Genomic DNA, 27,357 nt, shown 5'->3' on the forward strand with positions numbered 1-27,357 from the left:
AATTTGACTTGGTATGTCTGGGTGAGTCAACTTGGCAGACCCAGCTGGGTCTGACTGGGACAGGCCATGCCCTCAGACCCAACAGTGACAAAATCACTGGAAAAACAATTTGACTCATTGAGTCTGAACAAGTCGACTTGGCAAACCCAGCACCTCAGACCCAGCCAGGTCTAGTAACAGATTTGCTTTTCTCCAGTGTTTTAACAAACTCAATACAATGCATTTTCAATAAGATAACTACAGAGACTCCATTAATGCTATTGCCTACACATTGAAACCTAATTTTACAAAAAGTGAAATAATTATAGAATGACTAAAAACATCATGCACAAATCTAGCAGACTTGCTGAGATCTAAGAAAAGGAATGTACCTCAAAGAACATTATAATTACAGATGACTGATAGTAGCGAATCCTTATGTGTTCCGTAACTCATTGTTTAATTTATGACTAAATCAATAACATGGAAACAAAATATACAAACTTATCATATCAAACATCTTAAAATGTAAAAGGGTACAGAGGGAATTGACAAGAATTGTGAGAATCCATAAATTTGTCTCTTAAAATATGTGCCACAGCTGGATATCGAATCCTCAAAAGCAATGCCCATGAGAAGAACCTAAAAGGAAAAGTTCATGATGTAGTGCCCAGCGAGACAAAAGGTACCTTAATACAATAATACATTACCTTGCAGCATCAATGGAGCTATGCTAAAACTCTAAATAACCTACCACAAGGAAGGTACATATACTTGCTCCTTTAGATTCCATGTTGCGTTTTCAGCTAGGAATCCCCAAACAGCACCAATTTTCCATTGTACGATAATCCCAGCACAAATAGCAAATCTTAATTGCTTCTCCAATAGCACTTGATCATCATATAGCTCTGGTTGTGAAGTCAACTTTCTGATAATGCCTGCAAGACATACACAGTTACTAACAATGTTGAACTCTGCATCGACATATCATTTTTCTATTAGAAGTATAAGAACTCTTCAGATAGATCCTTGAGCAACGTGACTGCATTCAATTACTACCTGCTACAATAGCATCACCCGAACCAGTCCTATCAACGTGAATGCTGTGAACAAAACATCTTCTGTTCCTATTACTGCACCCTCAAATGTAGGTGTGTAGTAGTGTATGCGGAAGGTGCCATTAGTGACAAACAAAATCTTCATGTTATCATGCCATAATGGCAGAATTTCCTCTCTTGTTTAATGATAACACCTCCGCCGTCGTTGCCTTTTTCTTTCTTCGACTGACTGTTCATAGGAATGTGCATAGTATTGAGGCTTGTAATTCCTCTTTCACTCAAAATAATCCTCATCAATCAAAAATTCCAATTCTTGCATGGTTACCTCAATGACATTTGCCTCATTCCATGCACTCTGGATAAGTTTCCTTGTCTCATCTCAAGACCTCCAAAGTGGCAAAGGGAGGTTTACATAAAAAAATATAACTCCCCCAAATTCTTTTGACATTTTGATTGCAGCAAGAAGAGTGGCATGCATGGATTCTTCAAGAAGAACCATGGAATTGAAATGAAACATCTTGGCATGCGTGAAAAGTTTAAATATTTAGTCACAGATAAAGAGCATTTAACTCCAGCCTGTGGTTATCAGCACATAGTGATTACAAAGCAGTCTGCTTCTGTAAGATGATCGAAAAATTGGACCAAACCAAAAAAATATAAAAAATGGGAAAGGTCAAATATATAAAAGGGGAAACTAATCAAGCACATGAGATAAGGAAAATGTTGCGAAAAAAGAAGAAGTTAGAAGTATACATTTTGTGTGGATGACTATAAGAATACCTCTTTCAGTGTGTCGATGTTAATATCAGAAACGTGAGAACCATCTTCTGCACATGGTTTGACACATTCTGTCACACGGAATGAGTCGATCTTGCGGACAAGATAGACCTTCCTAGAATCTAAAGAAGACCTAATGACAAGCAAACCAACCAGACACTGTCTTTCTCTAAATATGCTTTGATTAACAATGGCAAACAAGTGTTTTTAGGGCCTACCTTAGGTCCAACGCAATCTTGTGGATGCCCTCACTCCTTCGATCCAAATGAGCTCCTTTGTCACGAATCTGCAAACACAAACAAGGCAAACAAATTAAATATCACCTGAAAAGCCAATTGCATAAAACATATTTAACATGAAAGTCAAGGAGTCCATGAAACCAATAACATGAGATACTTGTTGAGAAAAATGAGTTTGATTGTATTAATTCAAAAGAAGAAGAACTTTACAACCTTTGCCTTGACGCTGTACAAGCTCCTCCTAGGGTCCAGCAAGAAGTCTCATCTACTTTGACAAGTATCACTCACTCCCCAATGAAGCCAAAAAGGTATGTGATCTCTCCTCTTAAGCTCAACTAGGAAGTCTTGATTTCACCAGCATTTACCCTAAAAAATGTTCAGCTTTTAACCTCCTCAGCAACCAGCCCAATGCCTGTATTTATAGTGCAATGGAGGGAGGTTACTAGGTCCTCCTTCAAAGGGATAAAGACCTCCTTCAAAGGGATAGCTCCTCTCATCAAGGGATTAGCTCCTTCTCTTTTGGGATGCATGAACCACCTCAGAGTGAACAATCCACGTCAAAATTCCTTCTAGAAACCTCTAGAATTAACCCAAAGTGAGTTTTTTAAGATAAAAATTGCGCCTTTTGACTTTCACAGGGGTCTGCACCTACACCATTAGGGACAGAGTGGGCAGGTCCACAGTTTTTGTACACATAAGGTGCGGGACTGCAGGTGACCGTGAGAGAAAGTGCGGAACCAGAGTTACATTGATTTTTAATGTCTTTCTCTCATTTTCAAAGCTTGACTTGAAGAGCTGAGGTCTGAGACTTGCTTAGGAGGACAGTACAAGTGATGATAGACCCATACCGACTGCAAATAATCATGGTGACGATATTTTTGTGTAACAGATTGCCCCCTAAAGTGCGAAGTCTGTAGTAGATGAGGATTTCTTATCATTTAGGAAGAGTGAAGTACTTTATCATTTCGAGGATCATCTTGTGGAGAGCCTGGTTGGAACCTGTAAAAACATTCAATGCAAGATATATATATGAGATCATATCATCACTGAGGTAGGCATTCCCATACTCAGATCAAAACTGACTAGAAAAACTAACTACTGCTCTGATATAGGAATGATCTTGTAAAACATCACAAGTAAAGACTCATGTGGACACAGTATGGACGTAGCCATCTGTTTATGAATAGTCCATTATATAATGAATACAAAATTCCTCACAGCCTGGATTGTCGAAACTAGATCCAGGGTCTTCATTTCTACTTCCCGAAACAGTACGATTCTATCCATGCGAATGAATGTGTTGATGTCAAACATGGTAGAAACCACTTGATTACCAGTCAATGATGTAAGTTGTTAACAAGTGTGAGAGAAACCACCAGTGATGTCAATGGCTCTCAAAGTACCCAGTACAATCCATGAGATGTGAATAAATGTGTTGATGTTGAACATGTCACGGAATCCTTTGATCGAAAGTCAATGATGTAAACTGTCGTCAAAGGCGAGAAACCTGCCATTGAGGCATGCAGATCTCAAGGTACTGACGATTCCTAGATCATCTTTCTAGATAATGAGCTGATGTCGATAGAAAGTGATCCGTCATAGGCGAGCCCACAACATGAAATCATAGATCGAGTTGAAGAAATTTAGTTGCAAGAACTGACTCAGTGATGGTCAAGATGGATGACAGATATTTTGCAGATGAATGGCTTATTGGCAATGACCTCTTGAACACATAACGATGCGACAGATGGCTTGGTGACAATTGACCCAAAGTTAATACCCAGAAACCAGTTGAAGACTTTCAATGTGGTTTGATCAACTGTTAGGCAAAGGATTTCCCAACCCAGGTGAATAAAAGTGTCGTGTTCAAGAGTGGTTACAAAGTATGACAAACAGGCTCATTTTTCTCTCTTTTCCCCCACCATTTTTGGCAAGTACATCTTTATTTTTGACAAGCTTGAGGAGGATAACATTTGCTTGATTATAATCTCATCCTTCGGATGAGTCCAACTTAGTTTAAATTCGAACCCTAAGAAGGAGTGGTTCGTTCCTGTTTGTAATCGAACAGGTCCTTTACTGTGAAATTTTAACGAGTCCAGTATAGGAGAAACTCGGCATTTTTCAATTTTAGAGAGTCTGAAAAAACTTAAGAAGACTCCAAGGTTGACCTTTTTCGTAAATTTGTGTCTCCCAAGTCCGAAAAAGTATAAAATAATACTTGAGAGAACCGCTTGATCTTTTACGACCAAGGAGTACTTTTCGTCATTAGTGCCCTTCATCCGAAAAAGTAAAAAAGTGATCAACGACACGTCGTTTTATAACCGATATCGAATTTGAAACGACAAAAATCCGGCAATCTTTTCATGTCTTTTATGGTCAGAAAAGAGCTGTAAGTGGACCGTCTTTCAATTCCGTTTTAACGAGTTTAAAATAAACACTCGGCAATCTTTTTATGTTTCAGGAGTCAGAAAAGAGCTTAAAGGTGACTCTAAATGTGTTTTCGTTGAAAATGATAGATTTCGCCTGAATAATCTTTTATCCTACACAAAAACACAAACATTACTCATACATGTTTGAAATAGATAAAAATGTCGCAAAAATACCTTTTCAAAGTGAAACATAAACAAATTTGCAATTTATTTACTCAAAAAGCTTATAAAAAGGGCCTTTGTCAATTCATTTTTAGCGTTTGAGTTTGGGTGAGAAAATAGTGCTTTTGCTCAGAAAACTTCACGTGAAGATTGCGAAAATCCAACTGTCGGAATCCAACGCCATCTTCTCCAAGTAATCCACATCATCCCACTCTTCATTTTCAACCATTTAATTTTTTGTTTTAGTCATTTATTTCATTTTTGGGAGGGTTTTTAGGCACAAAACCCGCGCGCGGGGGCCCGCAGGTTTACCATTGCGGGCCTGCGGACCCCGAATTTTTCTCCATTGGGAAAAAGCTCGGGGTCCGCACCTTCCATGTAGACAAAGTGCGGTCCCACGCACTGTATCTAACCCGGAGGGTGCGGTCCTCGTCGCAAGGGTTTTTAACCCAAAAATTCTCAAAAATGGACCACACAAAATAATTTCTAGCAATTTAATTTGTCTTTATACTTGATGCAGAGAGTACATCATGCTAGATTGGCATGAACGAGAGCATGAGGACGTGGATGCTGCCGCATGGAATCATCAGCCTTCACTTGATGCTTTGAGGGCGTGCGGCTTGTACAAATTCTGGGCCATTCCTGGCATGAGGGATCAGGTGGATTTCTTACAGTGGTTGGTTGACAGATGGAGCATACAGGACCAATGCTTCTTCATTGGTGGCCACCAGCTCGAAATCGAGCCGGCGGACATATATTTCTTGACTGGTTTTCCTAAGAGAGGCGAAGACTTGACTCTATTTGGGGCCAGGCCAGGTGGCCAGTCTGTCGATAGCCTCAGGCTAGAGTACTGCAACAGCCAGGCTAGAGACAAAGGGATAGACATAAAGACCATATCTCGTCCTGAGCTCATGGTGATTGCGTTCATTGTCACCAGACTTTGCAGAGCTGCCACATTACATATTGCCACCGGATCCCAGATGCGTATGGCAGTTGATTGCTTTCGAGGCACCATCTTCAACTGGTGCGATACCGTGTTGGCCAATGTGAAAGGCCAACTGACTAGGGCCAAGAATGGACGACTAAAGACCTTTGGTTATGGGGCTTTGGTCGTGAGTTTTGGCCTGGAGAGGGTTCCTATGCTGATCCCACAGCACCTTACTGTTGGAGCTGGGCTTCCTCGAGAGCCCAAACTAATGCGATGGGTCGCAGTTATGGCCCGTCACCTGGACGAGAGGACATAGGTTGCTCGATTCAAACCTGAGTATTTCCAATGGTTGGAAAACCAGGTCTTTTCTATTCAGGACTTCCCTTACGCTGGGATAGATTTTCGTGGTGACCCAGACATGGTCCTTCCACCAGGAGAGCAGTGGGATGAGTCAGGTAAAATCCTTTTCAACATTTTTCCTATTTTATTTTTTTTTGTTATTTTTCCATCGTGTCAAAACTGATAGTAGAAATTTTCAAATGCAGATGTGGGTCCAAAGCGACCAGCCGCTCTCCGGCCTTACGAGAGGAAGCAACCAGTTTCATCCACGCCAGCCCCACAGGACGAATCAGCAGAGGTTTTGACCGAGTTGGAGGGTCATCTCGAGCGCTTGACAGGAGATATTCCTGAGACCACTATAGATGACATTCCTTTTCGACTTCAGCGCTATGTGATTGGGGTCCCGGGACCTTTTAGGAGGTTCCTTTGCAAGGTGGCCCGTGCAGTGGTTTCTTATAGAGATCATCACCAGTGATAGGATGATCGCCTATTGTGGGCACATGTGACATTTTGTTTTTTGTACTTATCATTTTTGCCGATCATAAGGTGTTTTTCAACCTATGATCGAGGACGATGTATTTTTTGACACACTCCTATATATATATATATATATATATATATATATCAGTATTACCGATTTATCTTGTAAATCATGTTATGGAATGGTTTTAAATTTACATGTATGATTATTGCAAATGTCTATTTAACATTCGAGAAGCAATTGCATCTGCTAATGTATTTAAAGATCTTGGAATATGCTGATATTCAATATAATCAAATTCACGTTCCAAGAGACGCACTCTCAAAAATAATCTCAATAACACTGGATTTCTAATGGCATACACTCTATTAAGCTGTAATACAACGAGTTCAGAATCTAACCTCACTATCAAACTCCGAATCCCAAATGAAATAGATTCAGATAATAACTCAATCACTGCACTATACTCGGCAATGTTGTTCGTTGTTTGACCGAGGCTTACCCCATGCATAGATACTAACTCGTCAGAGGGCGAATAGATAACCCAAGCTGCGGAAGAGATGTTCCATGTATTACGACAAGCACCATCAGCGAAACCAATGTATGTTTGGAGAGGCATCGACATCTGCAATATCAAGAGTAAAACCAAGATAAGCAGGAATAATGACGAAAAACACTCTCTAAGCTAAGCACACTGTTTAAACTAAAACACACCAGCTGGAAAGAAAAACTAATCTAACTAAAAATCTCCATACCCATTCTTTTAAGCATAATACCTCTTCAAGTAAAGGCCATTTCTGGGTTTACCCAAAGAGTCCCCATCAAAGTCTACCAATTCATAGGCCCCTTTGGCTAGCTTTCGCTTGACAACATAGGGACCATGCCACATAGGAACGAATTTTCCAGCGCCTAATTTATCATTAGCTTGATCGTAAACTAAGACTAGATCTCCTTCCGAAAAATTTCGAGGGTTCACATTTCGATCATACTGAGCTTTCATTTGTTTTGCGTGAGTCTCGATCGCCAATGCAGCATCACGTCGATTCTCATCTAATTGAGCAAAGTATAACAAATGCTTTTCCTCTTCTGAAGTGGCTGGAAGTAACGCGATGGCCATTTGCAGTGACGGGATTTCGCATTCAATGGGTAACATAGCTTCCAAACTATAGACTAGTTGGAAATGAGTGAACCCTGTTGATGTTTTTACTGAAGTTCGGTACGCCCAAAACGCTGAAAATAGCATGTTGTGCCAATTCAACCGATGAATCCCAATGATTCGTCGGATCATGATAACTAAAACTTTGTTGATGGATTCAACCAGACCATTTGCTTGTGGATAATAAGGGGTTGAACTATCATGACGTAAACCAAGCTGGCCTGTAAGTTCGGTTATCATAACGTTTCAAAAATGACGCCCATGATAAGTAATTATTGCTTGCGGGACACCAAACCTAACAATTATATGATTGAATACGAAAATTGCAGCTGTCTTGTCGTTTGCCTCAAATGTAGGCATCGCCTCGGCCCACTTTGTAAAATAATCTACTACAAGGATGATATACTCATGCCCCCCGGTCGAGTGAGGGTTACATGTAATAAAATCGATACCCCATTTGGAAAAAGGACCAACGGCAATTATAGGGTGGGGAGGAGCAGGTGGAGCGCGCATCTTACGATAAAAAATTTAGCAGTTGTGGCATTTTCGGACCGCCATAATACAATTTTTAAATAAAGATGGCCAGAAGTAGCCAACGCGCAATATCTTTTGGGTTGTGGCAAACCTAGACATATGACCACCACACGCTCCAGAGTGACAGTCATTTAGAACCCTTTCAGCTTCCTCGTGAGTTAAGCAACGTCGAAAAACGGAATCTGCCCCACGACGATAAAGAGTATCTCCAATAATCCTGAATTGTTGGGAATGGAATCGAATTTTTCAACGTTCTGACCTTGAAATTTCTGGCCGAAAGGATTGGGTTTGGAGATAAACGATGATATCCCCATACCACGGATCTAAAGTGCTGATTAGAAACAAGGATTCGTCCGCAATGGGCTCCTCCGCCACAGTTCCGTGTCAGCACGCGGGAAGTCACACATTAACTCCGCAAAAACTAAAGATTTCTTAGACTTAGATTTCTCAAATTCCAAGTCGAACTCCTGCAGGATAACGATCCATTTAGAGTACTTTCCCCCTAGCAATTGCTTGGTCAAAATGTAGATCATAGGGTTGCAATCCGAAATTACCGTAGTTTTACGTAGTACAATGTAGTGACAAAAACGTTGGACAGCTTGAACAGCTGCCAATGCCAATTTTTCCACATGTGTGTATTTTAGCTCAGTTGGATTTAAAGTTAGACTAAGGTAATATATCACATGTTCAGTTCCGAATTCATCTTCCGGAACTAAAACCATTCCAATGGTGGAATGAGAGGCGGCGAGATACAAGAAGTAATCCTGGTTGTAGTTGGGAGGATGCAACAACGGTGCATGGGTCAACGCGTGTTTGAGTGCATCAAAAGATTTTTGAGCTATCTCATCCCAATAGAATGGAGTATTTTGCTTCAACAACCGGGTAAAACCCTTTGTAACCTCGACGTAGTTAGGAATGAATCGTCGTAAAAAGCTTGCTTTCTCCTGCAAACTTTGGAGTTGGCGAAGACTCGAGGGAGAAGGCAATTTGATGATAGCTTCGACCTTCGAGGGATCGATGCGAATGCTGGCTTTCGAAACTACAAACCCCAGCAATCGACCCATTTCTATACAGAAGACACATTTGTGCTGGTTCAACCGAATACGATAATGCCTACACCTCATAAAGATTGCTTGTAAATGGACGAGGTGATCAGCTCGATGTAATGAATGAGCAGGCAAGTCATCGAGATAGGGTTGCACAATGTGATTGATGTCATGAAATGCATAAGACATCTCCCTTTGAAAAGTTGCTCCGGCATTCTTAAGCCCAAAAGGTAACTTGCAATAAGCAAATGTCCCCCATGGACAAATGAAAGTCGTTTTTGGTTGATCGGTAGGTAGAATATTGATTTGATTGTATCCGGAAAAATCATCCATGAAGGAGAATATTTCGCTGCCGGCACAATCATCAATGATTTGATCGATATAGGGAGTTGGTTAATTGTCCTTTGGACAAGCTCGATTAATATCCCTATAGTCGATGCATATTCTTATTGTTCCCTGCTTTTTGTTAACCGGAACAATATTCGATACCCAATCCGTTAACGGGATCGGATAAATGAAACCTGCTTTCAATAATTTTTCAACTTCTGCTTTAATTGCAGCATCTTTTCATGGGTGAATCTGACGCAAACGTTGCCGAACGAGTTTAGCGTCCAGGTAAGTCTTGATCTCATGAACAACAATCGCAGGATCAATTCCTGGCATTTCCTCATAGGACCAGGCAAACACGTCGCAGAATTCTTGAAATAGGGCCTTATATAGTTGAATTTCGTCATTTGTACACGAGGCACCTATATGAATGTTCTCAATAGTTCCAGGCTTAACCGAAATGTTAATAGGAATAGTTCGAGAGATGTTTCCCAAATTTAACTCTGAATTGGGATGTTTCATTGGATTCTGAGGTTCCTTGACATATTCAGTTGTAAAAATTGATGAGAACTCATTTTCACAACGATAATCCTTAGGTAAAAATGAAGATCTGTGATGGAGATCTTCCCATGGTAAATCATCTACACATAGGATTTCACGAATTTTCTCATCAGAGTGAACAAGTTCAGAAAACGTGGTTAAATCCGATGTTGATGTGAAAAGTGATTCCTCACGGACCACATTCATTAAATCTTTTTCGGTTGAACATGGGTCGGCAAACGACTGCACGACTTCATAGGCAATTTCATATGGACTCAAAGGCATGGCATTACCAAATGAGTCTATCTTAGATTCAGAAGGGACAATCCAAGGATCATCGTAAATAATGGTGTCTGATGTAATCATATGAATGGTTGCAAATGAAGATGATGCGTTGATTGGAGGAAAAGGAAAAGTTCCCAGTAAACCGGCATCTTTAACTAGTCCTACTCCAACATCCTTATATGGGATAGTTGTTTTACCAACATGCTGAATACTCTCCGAAGAGGCTGGGTCGGATGAAAAGTAAGCCAGCTGGTCTATTGTTACGATCTTTCCATTATGTGGAAACTTTATTACTCGAAAGACCGATGAAACGACCGCTGTCATAGCGTAAGACCAACTTCGACCCAAGAGAAGGTTGTAATCTAGAGGAGCATCAACCACCTCCACATCTAGACTAACAGTTTTTCCTTCAACCCCTATAGGCAAATCCTGTAGAATGCCAAAAGGATGAAACCCACGACCATCAAAGGCCTTTAGAATCATCAGGGATTGATTTAGCGAAGGAGAACCAAGCGATCTCCAACACTGTATCGACATAATACACGTTGAGGCTTCCTCATCAATTACAGTCCGATGAATAGGCCTGTTTTTTACTATCACTGGAATCTGGAAAGCCATTTGATGAGGAAAACACAGTGTAATATTTTCTAGATCGAAAATCATTAGGTTCGAGTCCTGAACATCAAGAGCTCCTATAGCCGACAAAAGTAATTTATGTTGTGCTGGACATGATTGCAACACTTCCAAAGCCGACATTGCTGAGGGTGAAACAGCTAAATCCTCAACAATGTTATAATTCTGAGCGCTCTCGCATGCGGATTGAAAGCTGACTTTCAAAGTATACCCTTGGCGGGCGGTTTGATTACCAAGTCTGGATTAGGTTTCTCGATCTGTAGTGGATCGGAACCGGGAGCTGAGGTCGATGGATTAGAATGAGAAGATTCTGCTTCTTTACCATCAACAGGACTTTTACTACCATAATCTTGCGATCGAGTCGCAATCCTAACATGGGACATCATCAGTATGGGTTCTTCATTGGCGTTTGAGGATGAACCTATCATCTTACTGTCTTGAGCCGGAAAAGGATCCTTCAAAACAGCAGGAGTTTGGGAACCCTTGACAATCTTCACAACCTCTGCACGATGAGGGAAGTCTCTTGTAAAATGTTCATCGTCATAAATGAGACAAGGATAACTAGGTTTGCGCTTTTCATCATTGGTTTCCACCTTTTCAGGTTTCTCCTTTGAACTTTTGTCCGTTTTATTCTTCTTCTTTCCTTTCTTCTTCCCACCGGATTTTGATTTGGCTATAGATGACTCTACAACATGAATATCGGCGAAAATCTCTGCAGAAGAGTCTCCTACTGGGGAATCAGGAAAGGTTATGATAGGGGAAGAATTCTTGGAAGACTTCTTCTTACTTTTAGTGTTAACCGTGCCAATCATACCATCGGCGGCATGAGATCCCGAAGGAGCCGCAGTGATTTGATTTTGCGTGGGAAGATCGGGGATTTTTTCATGTAATGCTACCTGACTGAGTATAGACTAAGTCAAGGTACTGTGCTTGAGCAATTACTTGCTTCTCAGTAACAACTCCGGCTTTAGCAACATCTTCAGTGATCTTTGGCAACAAAGATTTTACAAACCACTCGGCCAAGATCTGATCCGGAATAAATACCTTCACTAAACGTCATCGACGTCTCCACTCATGAATATGATCTGAAATGTAAGTGGATGTCGATTGTTTTAGCGAAGTTAACAATTCAGTGCCATTGTCATATCGGACTGGCAACTGAAAATGAATTAAAAACGAGGTAGCTAACTAACTAAAATTCTAAAAAGTGCCTCGCGGTAACTCAATGTACGCTTGGCCGCGAGACCAGTTAGAGTGCGCTGGAAAAGTCTAAGACGGATTGAATCATCTGTAATGGAGTTAGACGCACACCATAGGTGGTAAGTCATCACATGGTTCGACGGGTCCTCTCCTGATTTACCTTCGAACTTGGGAATGTCACTGGGAAACTTATTCGGCATTGGCGGCCAAAACGAAAGATAATTAATGGGATCGTTCGTTAGGTGCGACAATTCAAGTAAGTCCAAAGTTGCGATAAATGGTAACTGCCAATTAGGATCCCTAAAACTCTGGGTCATGAGACCAGCCCCAGGAGGAGGATATCCAGGATAACTAGGAATAGGAATCGCATTCAGGATATTGTATCCTCCCGGAAAACCAGGATTAACAGGACCGTACTGGGGTTGTTGATAAGTGTACCCAGGGTATGGTTGATACTGATAGACTGGCTGCTGCACAGCAAGACCGAATTGATACTATCCCTTGTACGGTTGATAAGTAAATTGTGGTTGACTTGTGACAACTGTACTCAAACTAGGTTGTCCTACAGGCATCTGAACCGAAGTTTGAATCGTAGATCCAGACGGTGGTAAAGATGTCTGAGGAGTAGATACAGGAAGAGTAAAAACCGGAGCTGTCAATACTCCAGAAGTAGGTGGGGTAGATTGAACAGATGTTGCGGCAGTTGTAGCAGTCGTTTGAGGCGGAGTACGAGGTGTACTAGGCCCAGGCTGAGAAACTACCGAAGGTACAGAAGTTTGAATGTTAGACTGGACTGGTTGCTGGGGTGTACCAGAAACTAGGGGTTGTCCAGTTTGAGATGACAACTGTACACTTGGCTGCAATACCTGTTGAGCTTGCGATGGATCCCACACTATATTCATTCCGGGGTACTGACCCATAACTGGTTGAGAATACTGAGGACCATAACCGGATTGAGGGTAGGATTGATAATTGAAAGGTACATTTCCCGTTCCTTGAACATACGTTTGACCGGAGGGTGGTTGGAAACCTTGGTTCGAGTATTGACCTTGGGGTTGATACCCTTGAGGCACATACTGATACTGGGGTTGACCTTGAGGTATAAATTGATACTGGGGTTGACCTTGGGGTACATATTGAGTCTGGGGTTGACCTTGAGGAACGTACTGTCCCATAGGTATGTATTGTCCTTGAAGTTGCCCCCCAGATGAAAACTTTGTACCTTGAGGTTGCCCCCCAGGCGTTAATTGAAGCTGCCCCCCAGACGGTAACTCGCCACCTTGAGGTTGAGGATTGGAAATAGAACCTGACATCATGAGAATGTTTTCTACGCTCAACGACTTAGTACCATTATTTTCAGTTAATAACCCTTGCTCAATGGGTTGAGGAGATGCTCCCGAAAAAGTACCAGAAAGTGACTGATACCAGGAGGGAACAGAAGGACCGTCGTACAAAAAGGATTCAGACGATTGAGTAAACATGGACGACTGTCCTGACATATTTACGGGAGTATAAAAACCTCCAGGTGTTGGGTGATAAGGAGCACGAGGGTGGTGAAAAACTTAACCCTGAGTTTTCTAAGAAATTAGTCAAAGAAAGATACCAAGAAATGCTCCTAGGTAGACTGTAAAAAATTGATTCATGCTCCCTTAGTTCAATAACAGGTTGATTTTCAGGGATAGGGATGCCTACTTCTTCTTCCGAAGCAAGTTCTTCAATAGCAATAAGTCCAGAAGGAAGATCTTGGGTGATTACTCTTTCTACCCTAGGTGAGCCAGGACCACTAGAAGTTGGAGAAACAAACCCCGATGTTGGAGTAGCAGCGAATTCACTTTCAGGCTCGGATATTTCAGGTTCCTCATATATATCACTAGTAGATGAAAAGCTACCAACAATTTCGGAAATAAACACTGACTGTGGATTATAATCTACTACTGACGGTTGAAAATCACGATGTACTATCAAAGAAGATTCTCCTTTTTCAGGTGACCCAACTCTACTGTCTCTAGGAGTTACGAGGACTTTCAAGCCTTCAAGATGGCTCGGTACTTCCTCAGGAGGTTGGCCCCGAAGTCTACGGGACTTCCTTAGTAACTCAGCCACGTTTACAATCTTAGGAGACTGGCCCCGAATTCTACGGGACTGTCTTGGTAATTCAGCCACAGTTGAAAACTTTTAACTACTTCACACGCAAACAAAGTAAAATCTCAATGAAAAGCACCTAAAGTCTCTAAAGAACCAAACAAATTTGAATCACGCGCCTAAAGAATCTAGGAGATCAAACACACACAAACAGTAACTTTCCGTAGTGAAAACACTAGTTGGTGATGAAATCCAACGTCGCAGAGTTCAATACAGAAATGGCGGTTGGAACAGTTACCCTGGCAACCTGCTTAATGAATAGACTGGCACAAGTTTCTCCACTTAACCGTCTCGAGTGAAGAGAACCCCCCAGAAAATCCAAGTGAGTCTAGCCGATGTCTGCGCCAGGTACAGTGGGATCTTCCCACCACTGTCACCTCAGGAAGAGCCCTAAATAATATGGCCACTAAGGTTACCAACTGAAACAAATATACCTGGGGGAACAGTCTACAATCCGATACGCACGCAAGGGCAGAGTAGCAAGCTCAATCCTCTTGAAGGCTCCTTGACATAATCCAAGGTTTACCAACAAGTGACCCCAGGCTCCTCGACAATGGTTAATCCGAGGTTTACCATTTCTAATACGTGAATATCTGGTGTCCTTCCCAATGAGGAAGGATTGATTCCCACACTGGTTCGGACATGATCTCGTGCTTCTCCTTTAAGAGGAGCTTTCCCAAAGCATAAATGCAACAATTGGATTTCTTCCCTACCACAAGATACAGCTACTTGTTTGTTTTTACTGTCTTGGAGAGTTAATTACTCTCCTACTCCAAGACACTAGCCTAAGCTAAGTTGGTGTATCAGAGCCCTAGAAATAAAAATGTTACTAGGTGAATTTTACTTTAAGCGTTAATTTTAGTGGTTTTTGTTTAAGTCAAAAGGTGCGGAGATGAAACTCGTGGTATGAAGACTCGACTCAAAATCACTAAAAATGCACCTGAGATGATTTAAACAATCTTGTTCTCTTCGATGAACTTCTAAACTAAGAAAGAGTTTGAGAATGCAAATACTTTGTAAACACAAACCTTTCTCAATTCAACAAATTAAAAGAAGAGTTTTTGTCCTTTTCCAATGCACTCAAAACGAGACAACTATTGAATCATTGACCGGAGAATCCACAGTTTTAACATTTTTGTACCAACGTTTCAAATCCCAACTGGGATCCATCATCAGGATATGAGAATGATGATAACAGAAGAGCAACAAAGAAGTAATAAATAGTGATGAGGATAAATTTTAGAACAATATACTGTCGGCTGAAATAATCATTAATTAATTTAATTAATTTAATATAATTTAATATTAATATGATTTAATAAATTATTATTTTATTATTTAAATTTTTGGAAAAGTAAATTAATACCAAACCCTAAAGATTAATTAAGGACTAAACTAAGACTAAAAAACCTAATAAACTAAGAAGAAATAATTTCAATATAAAATTAAATTAATGTATTAACCTAATTATATTAACAATTATAAATAATAAGTAATTTATAATTTATTAATATAATAATTAATATATTAATTAATTGTTATATAGAAATTATGGAAATGAACTATAAACTAAGACTAAAGAAAGCCTAAAAAATTTAAAAAGAAGAAATAATTTCAATATAAAATTAAAATAATGTATTAACCTAATATATATTAACAAATTATAACTAATAAGTATTTAAAATTTATTAATATATTAATTAATTGTTATACAGAAATTATTTTAAGGAAATAAAGCTCACTAATAAAATTTTTAAGGGCTATAACTAAAACAAAAATAGGATGATTAAACTAAAAACACTACATACTAGGGAAATATTAATTCTTATATAATTTAATTAAAATATTAATCAAATTATATTAATTAATATAGTGATTAATATATTACTTAATAGCAATATAGGAATTAATATATCTTAGCATTTAATGGAAATTTTAACCTAGATCTAAAAGAAAACATAGACAAATGACATGAGAAGGGAGAGGGGGGTAACTTACCTGTTGAGGCCTTTACCAGGGAATGTGCTTGCGCTTTTTATTTCCCTGATCAAGGGAAGCCAGCTTCCGCTAATCTCCACACCACTATCCCTGTTTAGATTATGAGGATGTTTGATGATTTCAAGCGCTTCTCTGATCTTTCATCTCTGATGTTGCTCTTCCCTTGCGATAATTGATGCGCTTTCCAGACAAATATGGTGCTTAGTCTTTAAGGAGTGCTCTGCTAGGGCTGAAGTACGAGATCTTCCGTTCTTTCACAAAAATTTCCCTTTTTCGTTTCAAAGCACTCAATCACTACAAAACAAAACTTTTTCCAAAAGAGATTTTTATATTTTTTAATAAAGCACTCAAAACTATGAAAATGACTAACTTTGAGATCTACAAATTATAAAACCCTATTTGAAGTCAAAGCCTACTAAAAGTCTTTTTTAAGGATGTTTTACTTAGCTAGATGTAAGCTAAGGACCAATTTACGCAGAATCATAAATAAGTCAAGAACAACCAATTTTGTTTTCTTTTTGAAAATGAAAACCCAAACTCTCAAACACAAGCTTTTCGAAGTTTTGTAAAGAGAAAACTCAAAGTGGATTCCTCAACAAGGGGAGATTTCATAAATGGTCAGACTCATAAGAAGGCTGGTAGACACTAAGGTGATCTGAAATCCCTAGAGCTTCTAAGCTCAGAGCCACTACACAACCAAAATGAAAAACAAACCCAACAAGAAAAACTCCTAGGAATTTCACTTAAAACCCTAACAATAACGAAATCAATCTAAGGAAAGCTTCTGACAAGTTATATGCAGGTCTGGGCAGTGGATAACAATTTCTAAACAAACACTAAGCTGAATAACAGAGGAAATCTTAGGGTTTTTCAAAATTTTGACAGGGTCCGCAGGCCCACAGTTGACACAGGTGCGGTCCCGCTCTATGCTAAAAGCCAAGCTACGAGTATGTACGCATTGTGTCAAACGGCTAGGGTGCGGTCCTCTCCCAAAGCTATGAAAAACAAAAAATAACCCTGGATCTACAAACTCTACCCAATTTTACACACAACAAGCCAAAAACATAAACAAAAACATAGTTTTTCAGGTCAAAGTAAAAACAAGGAAAACAATCAAGTCCCCAGCGGAGTCGCCATTTTGTCACACGGAATGAGTCGATGTTGCGGACAAGATAGACCTTCCTAGAATCTAAAGAAGACCTAATGACAAGCAAACCAACCAGACACAATCTTTCTCTAAATATGCTTTGATTAACAATGGAAAACAAGTGTTTTTAGGGCCTACCTTAGGTCCAACGCAAGCTTGTGGATGCCCTCGCTCCTTCGATCCAAATGAGCTCCTTTGTCGCAAATCTGCAAACACAAACAAGGCAAACAAATTAAATAGCACCTGAAAAGCCAATTGCATAAAACATATTTAACATGAAATTCAAGGAGTCCATGAAACAAATAACATGAGATACTTGTTGAGAAAAATGAGTTTGATTTTATTAATTCAAAAGAATAAGAACTTTACAACCTTTGCCTTGACGCTGTACAATCTCCTCCCAGGGTCCAGCAAGAAGTCTCCTCTACTTTGACAAGTTTCACTCACTCCCCAATGAAGCCAAAAAGGTATGTGATCTCTCCTCTTAAGCTCAACTAGGAAGTCTTGATTTCACCAGCATTTACCCTAAAAAATGTTCAGCTTCTAACCTCCTCAGCAACCAGCCCAATGCCTGTATTTATAGTGCAATGGAGGGAGGTTACCAGGTCCTTCTTCAAAGGGATAAAGCCCTCCTTCAAAGGGATATCTCCTCTCATCAAGGGATTAGCTCCTTCTCTTTTGGGATGCATGAACCACCTCAGAGCGAACAATCCACGTCAAAATTCCTTCTAGAAACCTCTAGAATTAACCCAAAGTGAGTTTTTTAAGATAAAATTTGCGCCTTTTGAATTTCACAGGGGTCCGCACCTACACCGTTAGGGACAGAGCGGGCAGGTCCGCAGTTTTTGTACACAGAAGGTGCGGGACCGCAGGTGACCATGAGATAAAGTGCGGAACTAGAGTTACATTGATTTTTAATGTCTTTCTCTCATTTTCAAAGCTTGACTTGAAGAGCTGAGGTCTGAGACTTGCTTAGGAGGACAGTACAAGTGATGATAGACCCATACTGACTGCAAATAATCATGGTGACGATATTTTTGTGTAACACATTCCATTCCTAATTTTCCTTCCCGACGGGTTACCTTCATGTAGGAAATTGATGTGGATGCATAAGGATCAAATTTAACACCACGAGTTTGGACATGTTCCTTGTTCATTGTGAGAACCATTTGATAACCAGTGGGATCATCACCTACTTTACCCTTAAATGCTACTCTACCTCCCAACCTTACAAGTGCAATAGCAACATTGGATGGTGGTGCTCCCGGTGCCCTGACAAATTCTGGAGGACTCCATTGCAAGCCGTTCCATGTAGAATACTTATCTTCATCCATTTGTCTGTCTGATACCCTAACAGTAGGAATAAACTCATTCTGTGCCAAGCCAAAATAGCATACCAAAGGAGGCCAATCATATTCAAAGTTATGATCATCCTCCTCACCATCTGCTTCCAACTCCATACTTTTTTCTTCTTTATTTTTCAGCGATTTTCTTTCTCCTACTCTTCTTAGGCACATCGCTCCAACTAATGTCTGCTAAAGTTGTTTTCTCTTCACTTTTTCTTCTCCTCACAATCCTCTTGATAACAGGGGATGTCTTCTTTGAGCTTGAAACAACGTTACCTACTATTCCGAAAGAATCAGGGCAAGGGTAACAAAGGCAGGTATCGATTCATTGTAGCATCCCAGAAGCCCTCGACAATGAATACAACAAAAGAAAAAAAAACCTACAATGCGGTGATGGAGAAAAACAAAATACTTGAAACGACTAGTCGTACTCCTACTTTCCTCACAAGTAAAGGAAACATTTATGCAAGAAAACAACTACCTTTCTTTCTACGCTTTTGAGGAGCCTCTTGAACATCTGTGAGTGGTGTATTTGAAGTGGCTTCTTCTTTTGGGGATGTTGCTCTGACAATGCACAGTTTATGTAACTTTGCAGTCCTAGAGAGAACCAAATGAGGAACAAACAACATAGAACATTTTGGATTAGTCCTGCGCCTACAAAAATTGGGTGTCAGATAAGGGTTGAATGCAATGCCCTAGCTTATGAAATATTATTAGATGTTTATATTTTTGTATAAGCTATGTATCCATGTGAAACAGAAAACATTCGTAGTCCTATTTTAGTTTGTGGAAACAGAGTAACAAAACACACACCAATAAAAAATTCCAATTCTTGCATGGTTACCTCAATGACATTTGCCTCATTCCATGCACTCTGGATAAGTTTCCTTGTCTCATCTTGAGGCCTCCAAAGTGGCAAAGGGAGGTTTACATCAAAAAAATATAAGTCCCCCAAATTCTTTTGACATTTTGATTGCAGCAAGAAGAGTGGCATGCATGGATTGTTCAAGAAGAACCATGGAATTGAAATGAAACATCTTGGCCTGCGTGAAAAGTTCAAATATTTAGTCACAGATAAAGAGCATTTAACTCCAGCCTGTAGTTATCAGCGCATAGTGAGTTATCAGCACATTGTGATTACAAAGAAGTCTACTTCTGTAAGATGATCGAAAAATTGGACCAAACCAAAACAATATAAAAAATGGGAAAGGTCAAATATATAAAAGGGGAAGCTAATCAAGCACATGAGATATGGAAAATGTTGCGAAAAAAGAAGTTAGAAGTATACATTTTGTGTGGATGACTATACGAATACGTCTTTCAGTGTGTCAATGTTAATATCAGAAATGTGAAAACCATCTTTTACACATGGTTTGACACATTCCTGTAGAATATGAAATGAATTATTTCAAGCCAATTGAGAAGCCACAGTACTATGAAGAAAAATACATATAAAAAAAGGATAAAACAATTAAAACACACAGTTTGTGTAAGCTAAGAAATGCTGCAAATCTCATATATTAATTCAGCTATTAACTACATTCTTATATGGTAAAACTATTACTATAATCTACTTTGAAACAAATCTACTGACATCACAGCTAATTTTCAACACTTTCCATCAGTGACCACCCTAACAATCTGCTGCTTTAATTTTGTAGAGAACACAAAATCTGCTGGTTACATTGTCAGCAATTTACATAACTAATTAAGCATTATTCCCAACACTCCCCCTTAATGATTAATGAGGATTTACTATCTTATCTTGTAGTGCTAAAAAATGATCTTTTGCAACTGCTTTGGTGAAGATATCTGCTAGTTGATGCTGAGTATTTATATGCTTCAATTCAATATCCTTCTTCTGCACCAAATCTCTAATGAAGTGATATTTCAAGTCAAAATGCTTTGTCCTGCTGTGATGAATTGGATTCTTTGCTAACTTGATGGCACTTACATTATCACAATAAATCACTGTAGGCTGAACTTGTTTTTCTCCAATTTCTTCCAAAAATTCTCTGAGCCAAAGAGCTTGTGTACCTGCTGAGGTAACTGCAACATACTCCGCTTCTGTGGATGAGAGGGCAACAATGCTTTGTTTTTTTGAGTTCCATGTGATCAAACCAGAACCAAAAGAGAAAAAATTTCCAGATGTGGACTTACGATCATCAAGACTACCTCCCCAATCTGAATCACTAAATCCAACAAGATTGAACTTTTCAGAAGAGTAGTAATGAATACCAAAATTTAGAGTGTCTTTCACATACCTTAAAATCCTCTTGGCTGCGAAACAAGTGAAACTGAATATGTAATATCAGGCCTTGTGTGGGTTAGAAATATCAAGCTCCCCACAATACTTCTGTAAGTTTTCTCATCAATTAAATCAGCACCATCATCTCTACATAACACCTCTCCATGAGCACTTGGAGTAGGGGATGGATGACAATCAAGCATATCAAATTTATTTAGCATATCCTGTGCATACTTTGTCTGACAAATGAAAATCTCATCCTTACTTTGATAAACCTCCATTCCTAGAAAATATTTCATGATACCTAGATCTTTCATCTCAATTTCATTCATCACAGCAACTTTGAATTTATCATTCATCTTAGAACTACTACCCATATACAATAGATCATCAACATACAAACTTATGATTAAAATATCAATACCTTCTTGTTTGTAGTAAAGGGTAGGATCATTTTTACTTCTTTGGAAGCCATTTTCCTGAAAGTATCCATCAATCCTTGCATACCACACTCTTGGTGCTTGTTTAAGGCCATACAAAGCCTTCTTCAACTTGTAGACATTATTCTCCTTTCCTTCCACTTCAAAACCTTGTGGCTGCTCCACATATACTTCCTCTTCTAAGTACCCATTCAAGAAGGCACTTTTCACATCCATATGATGTATGCTCCACTTTTTATGAGCTGCTAATGAAATCAACATTCTAATGGTCTTTTGTCTTGCTACTGGTGCAAATGTCTCTTCATAATCAATTCCATACTTCTGTGTGAATCCTTTAGCAACTAATCTTGCTTTGTGTCTTTCAACACTCCCATCACTGTTAAATTTAGTCTTATAGACCCATTTGGTGCCAATCTTTTTCTTGTCATGTGGAAGCTCTGTCAACTTCCAAGTGTCATTCTTTTGAATGGAATCCATCTCTTCTTGCATGGCTTGCATCCAAACCTCATTAGTACATGCATCTTCAAAACATGATGGTTCAAATTCAGCCTTGACTAATAAAGCAAAATTGACTATCTCACCTATTGGGCTTTCTTCATGTGCTTGATTTTCACTCCTCTCATAAATATCACTCAATCTTCTTACCTTCCTTGTAGAACTTGCAGAAGAAGTTGGACTTGAACTTGATGTTGAAGAAATTGATGAAGGGCTCCTTGGTGGAGTTAAGCCACTAGTTACAGAAACATTAGTTGGCTGCTCATGATCATTATCAACAATTATATCATCATTCAAAACAGATTTTGTCTTCTCAAAATGGCCTTTTTGATGACCATAAACTCCCCCTTCATCAAAAATTACATCTCTTGAAACAATAAGCTTGTTAGTTAGAGGATTATACAATTTATAAGCTTTGCTTGTCTCACTATACCCAATAAAAATACATAACTCACTCTTTGCATCTAACTTTTTTCTATTCTGATAAGGTACATGCACATAAGCCAAACAACCAAAAACTTTGAAATGATTAACATTAGGCCTTTTTCCATACCAAGCTTCATAAGGAGTCATATTTTCCAGTGCACTGGTGGGGCTACGATTGAGGATGTATACTGCTGTAGCAACTGCATCTCCCCAATAAGTGTTGCTCAATCCCTTAGTTTGTAGCATGCATCTTGCCATTTCAACCACAGTACGATTTTTTCTTTCAGCTATGCCATTCTGCTGGGGTGTGTATGTTGTAGTATGCTGCCTCCTGATGCCATTCATATCACAATAACTCTGGAAAGCTTTTGAGCAGAATTCTCCCCCACGGTCAGTCCGCAAACATTTGATCTTGCACCCTCTCTCATTTTCTACAAGGGCTTTGAACTTCTTGAATGTATCCAGGGCTTCACTTTTGGCCTTCAAAAAATATACCCAACAATTTCGTGAGTAATCATCAATAAAAGTGATGAAATATGATGACTTACCCAAACTCTTACTCTGCATAGGACCACATATGTCTGAATGAACAAGCTGAAGTGGGTAATGAGCCCTCCATGCACATCCCTTTAGAAATCTTTCCCTTGCATGCTTTCCTTTAGCGCATCCTTCAAAAACCTCCTTATGCTCTTCTACCTTGGGCAAACCAGAAACTAATGCATGTGAGGTTAGAAACTTCAAACTTTGAAAATTTCAATGCCCATACCTGAAATGCCATAACCAACTTGAATCCTCATAAGCCATATTAGCAAGATTGCTGTTATGTTCATCAAACCTCAAGGGAAACATCCTAGCTGATCTTAGGCATAGGCGTACTAAGTCCTCCGCTTTGGCTGAGCACGCCGAGAAAACCAATCATCATGTTTGTATTGAAGAAGCTAGTGTTATTGCTAAGGTTTCACACTTCCATCATCGGAAATTTAGGGAGGCGCTTGAGATTGAAAAGAGGCCGAGTAATCTCAATAGAGATGATGGCTGGAAAATCAGTCGGTGTTGGGTCCCAGCACTCTCGACCTAGTCCTTTTTTATTATTATTATTATTATTTTATTATTATTATTATTATTATTTTATTTATTTATGTATTTATTTAATTATTTTTAATTGTTTATTTATTTATTTATTCTTCTATATATTTTTATATATACATATATATTTTTATTTTACTCATTTTAATGGTCTGTTTTTAATTCCTTCTTATTTTTATTAATTTATTTGTAAATAATATTATCACGAAGTATTTTGAATTACTAATTTAACTTAAAAATTTTAATTTTTTGAATTAAATCATGTTATTTTAGGGGGTTGGTCCCCCTAAGGTAATATAATTTTAATTAGTATAACATGATTTTAATATAATTTAATAATATAATTTGATTTTAAATATAATTTTAATTATATTTTAATTTTAATATAATTTAATTCAATATAATTTTTTATTATTTATGTTTATTTAACTATTACCATTACTAACTATTATCATATAAGTTTTATTAATATAAAAGTTTTCACATAATTAATTTATTTATTCTAAGGGATTGGTCCCTGTATGAGAAATATTTTTTCCCCTAGATATAATTTTTAATTATCTATCTCTAACTAACTATTTTTAAAATTATTTTTACTAATTGAGTTGTTTATTTATTTTAAAAATAATTTTAATTATTTATTATTATTTGAGGGACTATCCCCTCTAGGGTAATTTTTCCCCTTAGATATGATTTTTAGTTATTTGACCTTAACTAACTTTTAACATGAATTATTTTTAGGTAATAATTGAACATAACTATTATATATTTTTAATTATTTTTAATATTAATTTATTTAAAGCACTGATCCCCCGGTAGCATTTTTTAAGGTACCTAGTCAAAAGTAGCTGTTAGTCTTGTTAACCGTTGGGGGCTTTGCTCTGTCTATTTAAACTGCCAAGCTGGATCTGTTTCTTCAACTTGTCCTGATATTTATTTATTTATTTATTTTATTTATTTATTTATTTTTAATTAATTGATTAATTATTTATTTTATTTTATTTTATTTTTTTATTTTTTTTATTTTTTTATTTTTTTCATCGGTCTTTTACCTGACTTTATCTAAGATTATTAATATATATATATATATATATATATATATATATATATATAATTATTAATAAATAATTTAGATAAATAAACTAAATAATTTATCTATATATCTTACCTAATTTAACTTTTTTCCATAAATAATAATAATAATAATATTATTAAATTAATAATAATATTTTCACTACTAATATTAATAATATATTATTATCAAGGCTATTTTACCAATATAATATTAAGTATAAATAATTACTTATATTATTAAATCAAATAATTTACCTTTTCTAACTAACCATTTAATAAAAATTTTAACCTCAACTATATGATATATATATTTTATAATAATTGATGAATAATTTATTAATAATAATAATATTAAATTATGAATAGTATTTGACCTATGGACCGTAGGTCAAAATTAGCCGTTGGTCGATTTAGCCGTTGGAGTCTCTGCTCAGACTATTTAACATGCTAAGCTGGATCTGTTTCTTCAACTTGTCCTGACGATGAACCACACTGGTTGGTTCGAAACGCGTCGACAAATGATGTCTCATGTGATCTTCGCCGAATTTTTTTTTGTAAACTTGATATGGATCACAGAAGCCTAAACTCTACTATCCTATTTCTTGTCATAGGCATAATAACGATCACCCTATTTCCCTTATTCTTATCATATATAGTACATGTCTTATTTTCAAAGACTACTTTATAATTTTTCTCACAGATCTGCCCAACGCTTAACAAATTATGCTTCAATTGTGGAGTATAATAAATGTCATGAATACTCTTTATACCTTCTTTTGTTTGGACTTCCAAAGCTCCTTTGGCAGCAACCTCCAGTGACTTATCATCACCAAGCTGGATCTTGGATTTGAAACTTCCATCCTTTGCTGAAAACAACTTTTCATTCCCTGCCATATGGTTAGAGCATCCAGAATCTAGGTACCAAACATCTTTACTAGTATTTTCACCTTTGGCATAAGATAAAAATAAGTGATCTGGAGGATACTCACCACTTTCTTGAGCATAATTATTGTTTTTACCTTTTTTCAATCTGCATTCTCTTTCAAAGTGACCATACCTATTACAATGGTAACATTGAACATTTCTCTTATCAAATCTACCTCTACCTCTTCCTCTGAAACTACCTCTTCCACTTGAGCCACCTCTTCCTCTACCTCTTGAATAATTTTGGCTTTGCCATTTACTTTGACCTTGATGGCTTTTGGTACTGCTGCTACTTGCATCTTCATTCTTTGTAATTTGTAATTTAGAGGAAAAAGCTTTTTTTACAGCTTCAAAACTTTCCTTCAATATTTCTTCATGAGACATCAAAAATCCAACCAATTCATCAAACTGTAGTTTTGTCAAATCCTTACTTTCTTCCATGATTATTGCAACATGATTCCATCTATGTGTTAAAGATCTCAATACTTTTTTAATTAAAACTTCATTACTTACAGCTTCTCCGAGTGTAGCCATTTTATTGACCACATCTTTGACTCTCACACAATAGTCACTGATACTTTCAGCGTCTTGCATCTTCGAATTCTCGAACTCTCGCTTCAATGTCTGAAGCTTGACCACCTTAACTTGATCACTACCTTGGTAAGCTTCTTGTACAGTCTCCCAGGCAGCTTTGGCAGTTTTTGCTCCTGATATTCTTGGAAATAAGCTCTTATCAAGAGCTATCTGAATGTGAAACAAAGCTTGAACATTCTTCTTCCTTGCTTCCTTTCTTGTTGTTCTTTCATTAGCTGTAAGAGCATTCCAATCAATTGGCTCCTCATATCCTGATTCAACAATCTCTCACAAATCTTTTCCAATAAAAAATGTTAGCATCTTAATGCACCAATAATCATAATCATTGCCATCAAATTCTGGAACTAGCATCTGGTTAGAATTCGACATGATTAACTTTGGCGAAATGCCAACAATACAACTTTAACCCAAAATAATTTTACCTGCTCTGATACCACTTGTAGAATATGAAATGAATTATTTCAAGCCAATTGAGAAGCCACAGTGCTATGAAGAAAAATACATATAAAAAAAGGATAAAACAATTAAAAAACACAGTTTGTGTGAGCTAAGAAATGCTACAAATCTCATATATTAATTCAGCGATTAACTACATTCTTATATAGTAAAACTATTACTAAAATCTACTCTGAAACAAATCTACTGACATCACAACTAATTTTCAACACTTTCCATCAGTGACCACCCTAACAATCTGCTGCTTTAATTTTGCAGAGAACACAAAATCTGTTGGTTAAATTGTCAGCAATTTACATAACTAATTAAGCATTATTCCCAACAATTCCATTCCTAATTTTCCTTCCTGACGGGTTACCTTCATGTAGGACACTGCTATGGATGCATAAGGATCAAATTTATCACCACGAGTTTGGACATGTTCCTTGTTCATTGTGAGAACCATTTGATAACCAATGGGATCATCACCTACTTTACCTATAAATGCTACTCTACCTCCCAACCTTACAAGTGCAATAGCAACATTGGATGGTGGTCCTCCCAGTGCCCTGGCAAATTCTGGAGGACTCCATTGCAAGCCCTTCCATGTAGAATACTTATCTTCATCCATTTCTCTGTCTGATACCCTAACAGTAGGAATAAACTCATTCTGCGCCATACCTAATCAGGTTGCCATCCTCACATTATGTATGCGACTGTGTTTTCCTTGGTGATTCTTTGTTTGAGTTCCCTTTCACCTTGTCTTCTTTCGTTTCAAAATCATCCCAAGTCAAAATTCTTCTCAAGACACTTAGGCTTGTCAACTAATAACAATCTCAAAACATGGGGTAAATGTTCATACTCAATATTAGCTCCTTCAAACTGCGAA

The 27,357-nt window shown here is 37.9% G+C and overlaps 1 pseudogene; it reads right to left on the bottom strand.

Annotated features, from left to right (window-relative positions):
- Positions 1 to 729: 729 nt before the first annotated feature.
- Positions 730 to 27,147, bottom strand: LOC149253258 (fructokinase-like 1, chloroplastic; annotated as a pseudogene).
- Positions 27,148 to 27,357: the final 210 nt, after the last annotated feature.

Source organism: Pinus tabuliformis, chromosome 7, assembly GCF_031772625.1.
Source record: "Pinus tabuliformis cultivar Carrire ecotype Pingquan chromosome 7, CPIR1, whole genome shotgun sequence".
NCBI lineage: Eukaryota > Viridiplantae > Streptophyta > Pinopsida > Pinales > Pinaceae > Pinus > Pinus tabuliformis.